General features: G+C 42.6%; 1 protein-coding gene across 10 annotated transcripts in view; it reads left to right on the forward strand.

The window, feature by feature from the left end:
* Positions 1–17563, forward strand: part of LOC139609892 (beta-1,3-galactosyltransferase 1-like) — a 116912-nt gene that overhangs the window by 45632 nt on the left and 53717 nt on the right. For 7 of the 10 annotated variants that reach the window (XM_071464934.1, XM_071464930.1, XM_071464931.1 and 4 more), the window contains one exon: positions 4719–4776. The exons of the other annotated variants lie outside the window; for them this stretch is intronic. The gene's annotated coding sequence lies outside the window, so the exon portion shown is untranslated. The remainder of the gene's footprint in view (positions 1–4718; positions 4777–17563) is intronic. 10 annotated transcript variants of the gene reach the window in all.

Here is a 17563-nt window from a genome sequence, read left to right on the forward strand (position 1 = left end):
CAGTGAAGGCTCCAGTGGGTGGATCCTTCATTGCACAACCTATCCCAAGATTAATTGTGCGCCGCTAATGAAAATAATATGGCACTACATATTGCAGACAGTGAGAGCCTGAGGATAACACTTTCAAATCTAATTAATGGGTTTCAGTTCAGTTCAACAGCTAATGGTACTACTGTTAAAACCAAGGGCCTTAAAACCTCAACCTTTTGTGGAAAAAAGTTACGTGGTGTCAAGGTTGCTAGGTGACAGAAAACGCGCTTTACAACACAACGGTAAAGGCGGGGACAGCCAGACGGTCACATTTAGGTTTGGCCTTCATGGTCTATGACGGCTATGACGGGCCACACCTTTGTAGACACTGAACGGTAACTCAGCTTATATGTGATAAACTAGAGATGGGCCCGATCTGTTCCTATATTGGTATCAGTCCGATATTGACGTCATTCACTATTTGGTTATTGGACAGACGGGACCAATCCACTTACCGATCCAGATTCCAGTCGACAGCTTGCACTGGACCATGAACCCACTGTGACGTAACTTGAGACACGTCACTGATTCAGATTGGTCTGACTAAAATGTCGTTTGTTTGGCGATATTTTCGCCTGGAAATGCGGAAAAGCAAGACAGCTACTGGTAATGTGTGTAAAGCCAGTATGCTGAGGGGTGGAAGTGCCTGTTGCGTCGTACAATACAACCAATTTAATGAAGCACCCGCAGAGGTTTGAAAGAGTGAAAGCGTACCAGGAGCTAGCCGAGGGACAAGACGACACCACCAGGCAGCAGACTCTCGCTGACGCTTTCCAGAAACGTGATAAACTTCAGGCAGACAACCCAAAGGGATTGCAAAGAAGTTGCTCAACTTCATTATACTCAATGACCAACCACTGTCTGTCGTGGAAAATGTTGGATTTCGCAGCCTGCTGGAGCACTCAGAGCCCAGGTATAATCTGCCATCCAGAAAATACATTTCAGAGACGGCTATACCCGAACTATACAACCGAGTGTCATCACGTGTCTTAATAGGAAGTGCTGTGTGGTTGAGTTTAGCCTCATGATGTATCCTTAAACACAATACCAACAATAATAATAATAATTAAAGTAAAAAGAGTTCTTGTATCGGAATCTGTATCGGAATCGGATCAGAACTGAAAAAAGGTGGATCGGCCCATCTCTGTGATAAACATCATCAGAGGAGAAGGAAAAGGAGAAGTTAGCTCACTAGCACGACTGTTGATTCTTATTCTCGTTAGCTGGTATTTGCTTCAAATGCTTGTATTTATACATATGGATGAAAGTTGATTCTATGTATCCTGTACACAATGAGACATATACAGGACAGTAGTGTGTGTTATAAGCAGAACGTCATTATATTGCTTCAGTTTGGTGGATAAACTCCAAAGAACATCGCCAATACACAGTACAGCACACACACTTATGAGTTTGGTTTACTAGCGCATAATATTTTCATTTTGATAAAGTATTAAATAAACAAGGTTTTAATGACCTAATCTAAATTAACTTCAAAACTGGGACCAAAACATGAATTGAAAAGGAACTTCAGCAAAATTACCCTCACAGTAATCATTTTAATGGAAGACAGACACAATAACAATCGCACACCAGAAATTAGAACCAAAAAAACCAAAAAATAAATAAAACTGTAGCAAAGCACATTTTTACGGCCTCTCGTGAAAATTTCCGCACTGAGCTCTCGCAGGCAAACAACACAAGGAGGACATTCAGAGGGAAAAACAAGCTCATCACTCATCAGGGGCTTAGAAATGATGTCTTCAACAGAGAAACAAAGCCTAGTTCTGTTCCCAAAGGAGAGAGAGAGAGACGCAAACTCTAATGATTGTTGGCATCACAAACTAAAGGTGCGTTTGCGTTCCCTTTTATTATTCCTCATTGTTGAATAATTAAGACCTATAGTTTATTTCTCGGCCACCCACTGTAATGATAGCAATAATTCATATTATGCTGATTAGCACATTGACAGGGAGGGAGGGGCGTAATGCATTCCAAATGGCACAGTTTTTTTTTCTTTTTTTTTCTCAGAGTCAGAAATACTTATGTTAATGAGGAACAGAAGCATGTTTCCACAATGAGGTGATGTATGAGGAGAATGTCTGAAGGAGCTTCTGGACTCGGGCAGAATTGTGCCAAGGCCACCACAGTATGTTTGGAATGCACTAATTAGTATTTCTCTGCATCTACATAGTAAGCCGATTTGCGAGGTGATTGCTCATCAGCTGCTTCCTTAGACTGTCTGCTACACGTGTGTTTGTGTGTTTGGTCTGCGTACACGCACGCCGCGCCCCTTCCGCGAGCGGCTTGTTAAATGGAAGCCTGTAATTACTCCGGAGCTGAGCCGACAGCTCAGCGTATCTCGGCTCCGATCAGGTAACTGACTTCGTGCCATGGCCGAGACATGCCACTCAAGGCCGAGGGCAGGAAGTTCTTCCCAATTACCCAGCTCGCACTGCTCTCTGAGGTGACAGGGCTCCATACTGACTTTGACGTGGTGTTTGCTCTCTCTCTCTGTCTCTCTCTCTCTCTCTCTCTCTCTGTCTCTCTTAACCTTGATGGCAGTGCAATAGCCGCACCATCATAGTCCGTACTTGTATTCGCCCTTCTCTTTTCTGTTAAACGCGGTGTCTCTTAGATTGGTGATGTATTGCAACAGCTCTAATGCAGCTGAAACGATTAGTCAGTTTTGATAGTCCATTAATCATTTGTGTCATTTTTCAAGCAGAAATGCCAAACGTTCCCTGGCTCCAGCTTTTTTCCAACTTGCAGCTGTTCTCTATTTTCCACACTAAATGCCTTCAGGTTTTAGGTTGTTGGCTGGGAAAAACAGACATTTGACCTTGAGTTCTGGGAAAGGGGAATTTGTCATCAGATTAACCAACGATGGTTCATTCCAGCCCTGTTTATTGGATGGATTTCCAATGTTTTCTGCAGGCGTTCATGGTCCCCAGAAGATGAATCCTAATGATTTCGGTGAACCCCTGACTTTTCCTGAAGTGCCACTAGAAAGTTAAAAATTTTCACTTATCCAGTGAAATGTCTCAACATCTACTAGATGGATTAAGACACGTTCTTCTTTAATTTATGTGTTTTTAGGTGATTTTGTCCTATGACATGTTACGGCCGAGGTTATATTGTTTCTGTATGTTTTGTTTTTTTTCCCTCTCCTGTCTTGCGCGAATGAGCTATGCTGTTAGAGCAGGCAGTGAGAGATAGTAGGGGTGGACTGCCGTTTTTGTTTGAACATCTTTTCTCCTGTTTTGGTTAGTTAGGAAGTTTGGTTATTGAAATTTTGATTTTGTTACCTTTCGGGTAGATTATGTTGGTGTTTTTGTTTTGAAGATTGCGCTGTTTGTTTGTTATTTTGGCCTTGGTCCACCCTGAAGTTGTACATCTCGCAGTCATTGAACAGTTTTTGTAAATAAATACATACTACTTCTATTTTTGTGGCTGCTTGGTGCTTAGGGAAGATGGGGGATTCATGTTGTGGCCTGGCCCCCTAGACGGGTTACGGTTATGAAATCAGGATTTGACCATAGGCGGTCCAGACTTATACTAGGTTTTTTATCTAGTCTTGTTGGACGATCCCTAGCCTCACAGAGCTGCTAGCACGCCTGTACACCCATGCTATATGCTGCATTGACTTTACTGCCCACCATGTCATCTGGATGTGCTGGGTAAGAAAATATAAAGTGCTCCCAACAGTGGAAACAAAAAAGTCCATGCCAAGTCATCTACTTTCTGCTTATTTCCTAGATGCTAAAATTACAGCCAGTCTCACATAACTGTTCACTATGGAGTAAACTACCAAGTGTCTGTTATATAGGAAGAGGTGGATGAATGAATGAGGGAGTGATTTTGGCCTTAGTCTTGTATCTACCACCACAGGAAGAAACCCTGCTCTCTGCTCATCCCAGCAACCTCAGAGTTGAGACGTATAGTGAGGCATACAAATTGTATCCATTGTGCCAAGTCCCTTAAGTGAAATATTCAATTTTGGAATATTTTAATTAGACGTGTATTATCCGAGCTCGCTGCCATTCTGGAGGTGAATGGAAACCTGAAACTGTTTGGAGATTCGGCGCATGTAGGTGCCGCCTCTGCCATGGAAGCTTATTAATCAAGTGAAAAACTCAATTTGATATGAGAGAATTTCATTTGACCTTTTCCGGGCGTAAGTGGGTCTTGAATGATAAGTTCTCATGAAAGAGCATACATCAATAGTTCCCCCCACCTTCTCCGCCTGTTTGTTGCCGTAGTTAGGAGATAGCGGCGGTGGCTGCAGCATACTGATGAGTCGTCGGCCGGTTACCCTTAAAACTCCCCTCATGGTCTGCGTCGAGATACATTTGGGTCGAGTTGAGCCATAATGCAGTTTGTACAAAGGAGAGGATGTGTGTATCTGCTTCTTGCAGGCGCACAACACAGATTCATTGCTTTATTTTCTGATAGAATGGGTTCAACTTTTGAACTGAAGTAAAGGAGAATTCATTTATTCATGTTAACTAGATGCTTTTTACGGATTCACAATGACGTCTGAGCCTCAGTGAAACATGTTTATTTGAAACTCTTAAAGCCACACATACCTCCGTCTTCACAATATCATCTAATCTCCTCTTTCCCTTTTCCAATATCCTTTCCTTCTTGAAAGCCTCATATCACTTTTCCTGTGTGTCTTTTTTTAGAGAGATGGCATGAAGAGACGGAGCCCATATTGCATTGGACGAGAGCCAGCTGTGTCAGGTACGGTATGCTACACTGACCTCAGCTTCCTGTCTATTTGTCAAATCGCTGCTCACTCAGGGATATAGCCTATTTCTGGTTTTAAAAGGCCTCTCATAGCAGACACAGTGGTCCTGTATTTCACAGAGAAAGCCGGAAGAGGCCGAGCACTGAAACCAAAACCTTGAATAAAAGTTATTGTTGCCTCTGAGGTTCACTGCTTCAATCTTGCTGTTTAATGAGGCAGAGGCCTTATCAGCCTCGCGTGCATTTAAGTCTCCTGTGTTCCCTTTGTCATCAAAGGGAGTTACGAAATTAATTATTGAAGGGAAAATATGGCGTACGGCGCATCGCAGTTCTTTCACGTCAGTTCCTTTCTCAGGTCGTTCCTGTCTCCCCACGTTGTCGAGAAATACAATACACGTGCAGAATATTGTGTTAACCATGTGTTTTTACCTATGACCTCAGCTGGAGGTGACGGTGGGAGTTGAAGGCGCAGTTTCTGGTCTATGAGCAGTTGCTTTTTGCACACGCTGCTGTGTTGCAGGCTGAATTTTAAGTGGGTGAAATTGCCATTTTTTTGCCTATCAACAAACACACACTGACCTGTAATCACGAAGTGAAAATGTTTTCTCAGGAATATTTGCAAATTTATTAAAAATCAAAATCAGATCTCTCTTGTTTACAAATTCAGACAGACGTTGCTGTAGTGCAAATTGTGCTCAGGTGTCCTGTTTGCTTTAATTTTCCCTGAGATGCATCTAGAACCTCACTGGTGTCCACCTGTGGCAGAAAGGATTGATTGGACGTAGTTGAGAAAGGCACATGCCTGTGTACATAAGGTCCCCCAATTCACACTGCATGTACTCACGCCATGAAGTCCAAGGAACTCTCTGTCGACCTCCACCATAAAATTGTGGCGAGGCATAGATCAGGGAGAGGATATTAAACCATTTCCATTTCGAAAGATTTGAGTGTTCCCAGCAGCACAGTGGCCTCAGTGATTCCTCCTGGTCAAACTGAGTAACTGGCCAAAAAGAGACTCAGTCAGGGTGGTGACGACGATCCCAAACAGTCTCTAACAACGATTCGGATCTCAGCGACACTCCATCAATCAGGCCTTTACGGCACGGTGGCTAGACGGAGGCCAATGTGAGCAGAAGGCAGAAGACAGCTCACTTAGAGTTCACGCCAAAACAGCATTTAAAGGACTCCCGAGAAAATGAAGAAAAAGATTCTCTGGTCTGATGAGATGAAAATGTAACTCTTTGGGCAGAGCTCCAAACACTATGTGGTGAAAAACCAGGCACTACTCATATATCACCTGGCTAATACCATCCCTGTGGGGAAGCATGGTGGTGGCAGCATCATCGTATGGTGTGTGTGTGTGTGTGTGTGTGTGTGTGTGTGTGTGTGTGTGTGTGTGTGTGTTGGGGTGGGGGGGGGGGGGGGCTGAAGGAAGGATGAATGCAGCCAAATACAGAAAGGTCCTTGAAGAAAACCCGCTCCAGACCTGAGACTGAGGCGATGCTTCACCTTTCAGCACAACAATACCGAGGCCTTCATCAAGGACCTCTCTTTGCTGTTTCTGCTTTCAATTCTGATAATCATGTTTATGCTGAAGGGCTGGGGGGATGGATGTTTCACACAACAGGGACGTGAATTCGTCTGTGTATTGAAGGTGGGAGCAGGAGGAGGGCGAACGGAGGGTGCTGGTGCAGCCAGTCTCTGTATCTCTGCTCATTCTGAACCATGAGGTACCGGCGTCGTCTGCTGGCTTCGCCTGTGCCACTCTGTACCAGATGTTGGCTGTGATGCACACTTTTGTTTGCCACCTGAAAAGACAGCAAAGAAGAACAGATTTTGCTGTTTCTATTGTTCAGGTGTTTCTCTCTTCAATTGTGCATGCTAATAACTCTGAAGACAGCGTTTTCTTCTTCGATGGCTTCATGGTCAACCTACAGCGGTCCAAGTCTGCAGCAGGGAAATAAATGACCAACTGCCCAAAGAAATATAGTCTTACCTCCAGCTCCATATTTCCTATTCTGCTGCAGCAGAGTTCACAAGACGGAGAGAAAAGGTGAAAGTAGACGGAGAAAAACAGGAACAGGATGTGTAAATAATGTATGCTGTGTATTCCTTTGTAGTGAGCAGTGCAACTGTTAAGTAGTCGAGATGCTAAATTATTGGCTGTATTACATTTTAAACAGGCTAAGCTTTCTCACATTTTCATTTTGTCATCAGCTGCCTGTATTAGCCAATGTGCTGTCTAACACACTGATGAGACTGAATTGAGTTGAAATGGTTGAAACTAATTGGTCAGTAAAGTTAATTTAGCATTTTAGCATTTTAGCAAAGGACCAAATGGTGCCGAGGGAGACTGAGCCATGGAACATGGAGGTACAGTCTATTGTTGCGGTGGTTATCAGGGGGTCAGGCTTGTTCTGTGAAAAACTGTGTGCTTCTATAATCCGCTGTCAAGTCTGTAAGCTTCCTCAGAGCAGAGACGGCCCAGTGATAATAAGACAAGGCCAGGAGGAAACATGGAGGCAGGCACAAGTGTAGTGGTTAATATTTTCTTTAGTTTAAAGTCATTCAAGGGTCCAAAACCAGTGGTGTTACCTTTGGTTGCTTTGGTTCTGCAGTGTTTGTATTTTGACTTCTTTTTACTGGGGGTCGTCTTCATGGAAGCAAAAATGTGCCCAAAAGACGGAGACAGCGTTTTTGTTTTGTTTGTTTTTTTAGGTAGAAACTGCCCAGGCTGGGGCTCAGTGTCGTCCATATCACCAGCTTCACTTAGAATGAACACGGGTTAACGTTAGGTAGGTGGGGCGGAGGAACCTGACTGAACATTAGGTCGTATTTTTTTTAAGGGAACAGTTCATCATTGCACACACTGGGGAAAGTGAAGCCGTTCTACGAACTCTGGTGTCGTGTGGTTTTGTTGGTGAGAGGCTGAGTCAAAGTGAGGGTTTTATTGTCTTTTCTTGATTGAGGTGAACCACTCTGCATTAGCTCCCATGATGTAAGTAAGACCCAATCCCCCCCCCCTGTAGTTTGTTAGTTAATTAAAATGTTTTTTTTCCTCTAATGGTCACAGGGTGTTACTGTTACATATGAATGACATGTAAGCAAGATGAGTCCATGGCCTAATTATTAGAAATCTCAAAAAGAGGTCTGTCGGAATGTGTTTGATTTCCACCAGCCAAGACCCAACCTAAGACCTGAGTCAGGCCAAAAACGTACAGTCTAATGTGATCAGTTAGGACCCGGCTGTTTTGCAGTGGGTCTCAGGTCTGTGTATTTATATCTCTAATACCTGAGTGGTCCTGCTATTATCTTTGATCATGTGCCATCACACAACAATCAATCAACATTCTGCTTTTAGAAGATTTTTTATTTGAAGTGGATCTGACTGTCCCTGGTCAGTGGTCTGACTTCTAATCTGAACATGATCACTGGTTTACAGTATAGTTACACTTGCAGTATATTTTGTGAAAGCTTTGCACACTGTATTTTTACATAAACTGTGTCAATTTACAGATATCTTTGTAATTAGGACATGGAGATGCATATAAATAAGGAAAATGCATGGTATTACAGCTGAGCACTGGAATATTAAAGAGGCTAACAAGACACTTGGCAGAGAACAAAATATCCCGTCCCTGACCCATACTAGGGCCCTACCTAGTATGGGTCAAGCTCCAAAGATGCTAGAGCCTGCATTTCCCATAATGCAGCGCAATAGCCTCTTTAGTCCTTTAGAACTTTAGAAGGCTTCTTCAGAGCCACAGAAGACAACACAACAGTTTTCACAGGTGCAGTAGTACTCATGTGAAAAATTGGTAGGACATGGTTCAGTATTAAAGGTGCACTGTCTGATTTTTCTTTCTATCCCACGCAACAGTGACCACAAATTTTCCTCAATAGGGTCGAACTACTTTTGCAGTTTGGAGATGTTCTCTGTCGTTTAAACAGAGTCTGGACAATGTGCCTTTAAATAAGACATTAAAGGCCCCACATTTTATTTTAAGTGATGATATCCATAAAGGATTTATTTGTGGTTTTAATATACAAAAACAATCTCAGTTTACCTTCTCTCAGGCTTCTCTCTGGAGGTCTAGCAATAACGATCCTATCAGAGGAAAGGCCCTGAGACTCCTCTGATTGGCTGAGGAATATAAATATAGCAGATTTCAGGTAAACACTCAGGGGAACCAAATCCTGCAATCTCTTCCCTCCCTCTGTGTGTATCTGTCTCACTTCTCTTCCAGTGCCTGCAACAGCCCACAGAGACACAAACAGTTAGCATACATCTGTCGGTTGCTCCATGCAAGTTTAAGCTCAAATCTCCTGCATATGCGCACTTCCTTAGCGCCACAGGCAGGGACTCTGTGGAAAGGTCACCTTTCACACTGAGTAAATGAAGGAAATTGCTGGCTTTCGCTTCTCCTCACCACACTGTTTTTAGCCACTGCTGAGCATTAGTGGCTGCTGCTTACTCCCACTCACCTAATCACCACTCAGCATGCCAAATTAATACATGAATCATATTACTAATCTGCATATAATTTGCATTTTCTAGCCTTGAAGAGTATTTTAACATGATGTCATTTTTAATTGCAGCAGCTCTGCAGTCAGACACATTGTGTTTCCAGCTGTATTATGATATTCAAAGCCCTAATCACACTGAAATTCCAGTTTCTAAACCCATCAATGAGGAAAGCTTCAAGATGAAATTATATCCAGTGGTAGTAGCCTGATTGGAAACCCATCTGGTTCCGGTAAATTTTTTGGCAGTGGTTTGTTTCTAAAACTGGGCTTTAAAGCTGCTTAATCACATACTAGAAAGAGCTGGCTTTAATTCCCATGCCACACAAGTTGCACTATGTAACATGGATGTAAAAATTGAAGTGTGTGGATGATTCACCTCATGATGAAATATTTCGTGAAAAGGACTTGATGTGTTGATGGGCCTTGGGGCAGAACACACTGTATCTCAGAGGCGTCTTTGAACTCCTTCCCCTCCTTCCCAGATCAGGCCTCTGGGGGTTACAGAGAATTCTGTGTGAATATGTACAAACAGTTAAAAGGAAGTCCATTTTGCAGCACTTTATCCGGCACTTTCATTTACAGAATTCACTTAAAATATTCAATCAACCCTTGAGATAATTTTTCTGACAAGTCAGAGGATTTGATGTCTTTTTTTTCTTATCTGGTTCGTGAAATAGAAACTACACAGAGACACTATGATGAATTACATCCAATAAACGCTTTAGTAGTGTCGGTGAAGTAGCTCTGACACAGATCCAGATAGAAGAGTGTAATATGCTAACATAATTTAACTTCCTTTATGAGGCTTGTTCTTGTGCTAGGCCTATTAATTAGTGTGTCAACAAGGGTCCCATGCAAAAAGATTTTAGACCATAGACTAATCTGACCATGAGTATTTATTTTTGTTTGTGTCTGCACCAAACTCAAAATATTGCTTATAATTTCATCATAACGCTGCATGTCAAATTAGTATGAATTTCAGTAATAGATGGATTCATGGCTCGCCCAGTTTGAGTGCAAGTCTACCACCGCAATGACGGGCTAATTGAAGAGTACATGCTCGAGACCCAGCTGCAGGCTCTATTTGCATAGCGTCATCATAATTTATCAAAGACACCTCAGCAGGCGCTTCATCATGTTTCAAGACCGATTTCTCCATCTCTTTCCCTGTGAATACATTACGCCACTGACTCGTACATCTTTCCCGGCTGCCCTTGCGCCGAGCGGCTGTTCTCCCCCCCCAAATCAAGTGCAAACGTGGGGTGCAGTTTGTCACGCGTGGTTTCCCCGCTGCTGCGTTCAGCGTAAACTGCAGCCAACCACGGTGAGATGTCGGCCTCAGCCCGGCAAATGGCAGTGAGTTATTTGAGATATTGGGGAAGCACAGTGCTTAATTCGATCATGAAGAAGCCCCCAGAGATGAACGTCTCTTTCTTCGCGCAGTTGTTGTAACTCATTAGTGTATTTTTCACTGATCAATCACAGTTGAATTATTGCAGGTCATTAGGAACGTAGAGCCTGAATGCTGGCCTCAGGGGGAAATCCATTTTGGTGCAGTGGGAGGTGAGGGGCTGATGAGTGTGTGTGTCTCATCTAAAGTGGATATGAAGCAGTCATCAAGTTCACATGATTTACAAATCAATCAGATAACCAACACTTACATAACCGACAAGACAAATTTAAACATGTAAAAGAATAAAAGACGCCCTGTTATGCTTTTTTGCAGCCTCAGATTAAGGTCTTTTTTCAGTTTCACCGCCTTTCACGTGTCCTGTACCAACCGCCCGACATACTCTGACAACAGTGTTACAGAAACACACCAGCCAGGCAGGAAAGAGACAGTTAGGGCGTTTAGCAACCCACAGAAGTCAGCAGGCACTAAGACATCAGCTATACCAAAAAAAAAAATCTGTATTCACCAACATCTGTCCCAGAAACGTAGCTGTTTGATATGAACATCATCACTTGCTGCAGTAACATTCCATAAGTGTCTGTCTTCGAGTCTGTCTCTCACTGAAGACATTCACTTTCACTTCAAAGGGAAGCCCCTCCTCCCCCCATCCCGCCACGCAGAGATACACGTCCCCCAGCCTAAAGGCTTCCATAGCATCTCTGCAGCATAGAAGTTATCAGACAGAAGCTTGGCTGTACAATATAGCAGCCAAAATGACAGAAATGAAAAAGAACCATTACCACGATAAACACATGGGACTCCTGAAACTCATGTCATTCCACACCATGCATTTGATTCCTCGGCAAGAGAAGAGCACAGCTGAGGCAAACCTCCAAAGTAATATTTCTTACCATGACTCCATGTTTTCCAAAGCAGCCAGTCAAGGTATTAGCTCCAAATATTAGCTCATCCTCAGACCTTATCCCCAATTCCATTATCTTCCTCACTGTCATCTTGTTTCCTCCGTTTGCAGTAAAGCTTTGTAGCTAGCTTTTCCCTCACCTGCTCTGACTGTCAGTTTGATGGTCCATATAGGACAGTTAATATACACTTAGATACAATGGAAATAGAACTGGAGCCCTCTCATGATCCTCTACTGCAATTAAGCCACTTCATGACAGACACTATCAGGTTTTCATCAGTCTCTAAAAACAAATGCTGTTAACTAATACCTCTTACTGCAAGTAAAAACAGAAACATCAAAGACCAGGGGCCGCTTTCACAAAGATAGACTTTGACTAAATTCATCCGTTGCACAAAACAGTTTAGTTCTTGACTATCTTATACTGAGCTGTGGTACACTGAATTCTGGGTAAATTAATACCCCTTTCAAAATAAAATAAAAAAAAACTTGGCAGAAAATGTTTGCCTTTTGGAAGAATCCCACAGTTACAAGAGTGAAACAATAAAAAGAAAGAAATCTCAGTGCACTCTAAAAATTCTTTCCCTCCTCACTGCAAACCACAAATTATGAGCCATGTTTTCCTGTTTTTTAGTTATTAGGTGCTACTGGTCAGGGCAGGTATCATTGATTGTTACCATGGTAACATTGGTCTTAGGCCTGAGTTAGCCTGGGGATAATGTGTCTGATTTTTTTGGCTTTAGATTAGTCAGTCTTTATTTTTGTGAAACAGTCTTTCTTGCGTTAGACTAATGTATGAGCACAATTAAGACTGACCAAACACTACAGACCGGTGTAAAATATCTTTGTGAAACCGGCCCCAGAATAGCACCCTTTACTGCCTTTGATGGAACCAACAGATTTACTGACAGGAAGACAGCAACACACACATACACACGCAGATAGGCCGCAATTTCAAAGCAATGATAAAACTATTAGGCGTTTATTACATGGTTGACTCGCTCACTGACTGGCATTGTTTGGCATTATTCCATTTCAAATGGTCTATTTGTGATTATGGCATGAGAACAACAATAAGGCCCCTTAAAGTGTCTTCAGATCAATGAAGTGAGTCTTTTATAAGCTTTCCAAACATCACAGCGGGAAAGGGCAATCTCAGAAGATTATACTTGTCAGATTAAATGAAACTGTGGTGGGGTTTCAATTGGTGAGCAGCAAGAGGCTCCTGATTCAAACAATAGCGTCTCACCGCTTTGAAAAGAGAAGCCAGAGCACCATGGATGCATCTCACAGGTTTTCTTTGGGCGTGTGTGAGTTGATTTATAAAGTGTGTCTGGGTTCAAACAAGTGCTCTGGAGGATGAAAGGGTGATTAATTAAAGCCCAGGCTGTTTGTCTTGGCTGACAACGTGAATCACGGCAGCTTTCCCCACAGGACCTCACCCGCAGCTGCTGATGTACAAGATTTCAAATCATATCTGGTATCGACCAGGCTGGAGATCACACCAGGGTCAAGCAGTAGATGCAGATCAGGCCTTCATTTAACTTGTTGATGGTGATGTTAAGACAGGTCTGATAGCATCAGCTGAACTGCCAGTTTAACCTACCTCCATCGATAGCCCAATGTCATTATGGAAACAAGACAAACAGGTCAGGACCCGTGTAAACATTGCAGTATAGCCTGATGCATATCATCAGATTATACTGTAAACATTACCATGTAAAGTGGAACAGAAATGTAAATTCTCCTCACATTTTTTGTCAGGAAATATAATGATACGCCTAGTCAGCTGGGAAACTGCCTAATCTAGCTACTGGCTATCATACAGCGGTCGGTACAAGAACTTTCTTCCCCTTTTTCAACAAGCCCACATAGTGTTAGCCAACCATAAATAATAGCATTCAACATTTAAGGGGACCCATCATGCTATCTATGCATTGTTCTACTTGAAAGGTCTAAGCTAGGTAACCAAGCTTCCACTCAGAAAATGGAAGCGAGGTAGCCTGCTCCCACTCCCGCCCAGCGCTGCTTTTTGTTTGTTTGTTGTATTCACTTTCATCAGCAGCTCGCACACACTTAGTAATGTGTTTGTCTTGTATTAGAGACAGGAGTGGATGTAGCTAGTGTTATCTGCCTCTCCTTCATGGCGTCCATGGGAGTTGTGAGGTAATGAGGAGAGTGGTATTTTTAGTTTCCGCCCACACAGATAATTCACAACATTTGCATTACTCTACGAACATTGTCAGGTGGTACCAAAGAGGACACTAATGAAGACGGCACTGTAATTTATGATAAATGTAGATCAATATTACATTTCTTTTTCTCAGTAATTAAAATTTTTAACCAAAAGTACACAAGTCCAAACAAATACCAAGCCTATATATACTGACTTAACTGAGTGAGTGTGTTAGCTTCCTGGTGTGTGTGCACCTCCTCTTTCTACTTTCTTGATCTGTGGATAAACTGCACATTTGTCCAGCTCTCTGTGATCTGTGGAGGTGGAGGCAGTATTTTTAGGTGCATGTCAGAAATATTTTAGTTTTCCGAAAAAGCTGAGTGCATCAGAAAGCAGGAAACAAAAGGTTTTTTTTATTTGTTTTTTGGCCTATAATTCCAATAATTTGTTCTAGATTATCAAAATAGGATTAATGAAATGTACTCTCGTTTAAAGAGGAATGTTGTATTTGCTTGTCCGGTAAAACTGGCAATACGTCCAGTACCTCTTCCTGTCTGCAGGCTGCTTTGCCCTCAACAACTCCTCATCTCACTCTGAGCAGGTTAAACAAATCAAATATCAGTGAGATCAATCAATGAGTCCGCTCTTAAGCTGTGTAGAGGCGGTGTCCCCCTCAGCTCGCAGGTTTTACAGCTGCAGTGTATAACCTTGACTGTAAAGTGGGCTTGACAAGCTTTATGATTACCCCAGAGGTTAAACCATGGTCACTTCCTGTTTGCTTCCTGTTTGTAAGGTTAATATCTGTGAGAGAAGCAGCGAATCGTGTTTACACTGGTCTTTGAACCGGGTGAAGAACAGTGCAGTGTAGAGCGGAGCAGTGTTTGAGGGCTGTTTTCTGTCTAGTGGTAAAACATATCCACTTGAGCAGAGAGCCCCGCCGGTCTTTGCCAGTCAGAGCGCCTCTTGACAAATGAAGGTTTCATTTAAAGTGAAGGTTGCGAGCTTCTTTTGTTTTGAAATCGGTGGAGTGAATCCCCCCCCTCTCCGAGTTGTATTTCACGTTGCTGCTAATTTAAAGTTTTTGGCTGACACATCCTTGTGAGGCGTCCATAAGCAGTCAGTCACCAGCATGAGCTGTCTGCAGTTGTAACCACCTCTACTTTGCTTTGTTCACACTTCTGCTCTCACATGGAGACAGTTTAGCAGACATGAAACCAATAGGATAAAATAGAATTGAGATTTTAGTTTGTTTGCCTCCTCAGCCCCTGGGCTTAAAGGAGAGAGTATGCTTCAATCGAAGTTCCTTTTAAATGGTTGAACAGCATATGAAACCCCCTCCCCGTATACTATCTGAAAGAGACAATCCAACAAGCACGCCCACTCCACACAGCGATTTGCCAGGTGTGTGGAGGTGGTTCAGAAGGCAGGAATCAACACCTAAACTCTTGTTTCTTGTTCTTTACACAACTAATTCTGTCACCTTTCGTGAAACCTTTCCAAAAGTGTGCGTTGTTTTCCTCGTATTTAGATTTTTATTGCACCTTGCCCCCTCTCTCGAAGACAGCAGGGTTTTCACCCCACCTTTGGATGTTTGCATGTCTTGAGAATGTCTTAAAATGCATTAAATGTAGTTTTCTTGAGGGCGCTGGGAAGTCTAAACCTTGAACCTGCAGTTGGCAGCAATCTTAATCACAAAATGTTTTTGTAACAGAGTGCAGGCTGTCAGGAGACATTACACACCTATAAAGTAGAGGGGGGGTGTTGTGACAGTGGATTCAGCTGTAGGAGGCAGTTCAGTCCTTTTTTTAGTTTCTATTTCAGCACCATCAAACCTGTAGCAAACACTGTTGCCACCTGAACAACTTAAACAACATGACTGAGCAAGTTGTTTTTCTTTGGATGGTTTGGTTGGTTGGAAAGCAATACCGATATACTCTTGTCTCATCACATCTTTTATTTGACTGAAGTTAGCACGCTTATCAGCTAACCCCGGCCCGTCTTGTCACTTTCCGATTGCGTCTGTAGCCTCCAATCTGGCCTGAAGACGTAGCACTGCTCAGAAGTTGAATCATAACCTCCTCTATTATAAAGACAACAATGGCTGAAGCTCTTGTCAACCACCTGCTCCTGACAAGAACAGTCGTTCGGCAGCAGAGAAAACTTACAAATAGCCCCTTTAATACATATATCATTAGGAATTGTTATCAAATACTACTGGGAGTAGTGCAATGTGGTACAATACAGAATTATATTCCTTATTGTCATGTTATTGTCATGTTGTAATGTTTTCATGCCTTTGCTGGTATGACCTTTAAATGTTGTCAGATTCTACCAATTAGTTTGTTTCATGCAGCAAGGATGTTGCTTCTGGTCTGTCCAACACCTTTGTCCAGTACCTCAACAACTACTTCCCAGATTGACATTAAATTGGTTATTGATTGTCTCGCTCCCCAGAAGACCATTCCTAATGATTGCGTTGATCACCTGACCTTTTCTCTAACAGCTGTCAAGTCCAGTTTACCTGTTAACAAACACTTTGGTCCAGGGTGAGGATTCTCAGCTACTGGCCAGATAGGCGTGAGAATTTGCTGTTGATGTTTTCGATGTCTTTTGTCATGATTGTAAAAATTTCATAAAAATCTCCTGAAGGGAGAAACCCTTTTGATTTTTAGGACTCCACTCCATGGCCTGTCTTTGAGTTCTTCCCAAAGGACAAATCTGAGTTGGAAAATGGACGCAGGTTGTTTGTTCCCTGTGATGTTATTGTATGGTAGGTTTAAAAGGACCTTGCAGCCTCAAGGGGCCACTCACTTCGGTTTTGACTGATCGTAAGCCTGCCAGCGGTTTATGCGCATTGGTGGAGACACTCCTGTTTGAGGTCGTCTGGTGATGACAAGGTATCGAGCTAAAAGCATTTGAAAATAAAAATGTTGCTCATGCAGCTACCTTCAGCGAATGCATTTGCTCCTCTTGCACAGTAAATCTTCTTTGCCCACTTCTGCTTTGACCATTTACCCCCTGCTTCTCTTATACTCCCTACACTTTCCATTTCCTGGAGGTGTCTTCACACACGCAAGTCGGACACTATGCCTTTGAACAGTGTGTTTGATGTTAGAAATTAGCCAGAGTGTATGGACTGTGAGGTTTTCTCCTTAACCCAAATTCTTTAGTCTTTTGTGTATTCAATGAGCGATTGCATACTCTTAACCATGCATGACTTTGATAAAGCTAAACTCTGTAGATGAATAGGCCCTCCCTCCAAACACTGACAGTGCACTTCATAAGGGGGCTTTTATGCACTGCAATGTATTTACTGCTATGTGGGGGTTTGGACTTTGGCACAATAGTGTTTTGATGCCGCATAAAATTAGAACTAGGTTCAAAAGGCAGAATTTTCTATGGCCATTTATCACGTCTGCCTTTATCAACTAGGTCATTTTTCATTTTTTCCCCCCTGTTCTTTGAAAGCAAAGGGAAGAGAGAAAGTAGAAAGGAAGCGAGAGAATAGAGCAGAGTGAGAAAGAAAGCACAGTCAAAATGAGGTAGAAGATGAAGAGAATGACAAAGAAAGAAAGAGTTCAGTGTGTGTGTGTGTGTGTGTGTGTGTGTGTGTGTGTGTGTGTGTGTGTGTGTGTGTGTGTGTGTGTTTGTGTGTCTGTCCTTGGCCACACTTTTCCCACCATGTTCATTTGTGAGTCTCGGTTTCTCGGCTCCGTCTCGGTAAACATGTTGACATTCACTTTTACATTCTGGAACTTTTTTT

This window comes from Trachinotus anak, unplaced genomic scaffold (assembly GCF_046630095.1).
Source record: "Trachinotus anak isolate AG129_WGS33_773 ecotype Australia unplaced genomic scaffold, CSIRO_AGI_Tana_v1 ptg000026l, whole genome shotgun sequence".
Lineage (NCBI taxonomy): Eukaryota > Metazoa > Chordata > Actinopteri > Carangiformes > Carangidae > Trachinotus > Trachinotus anak.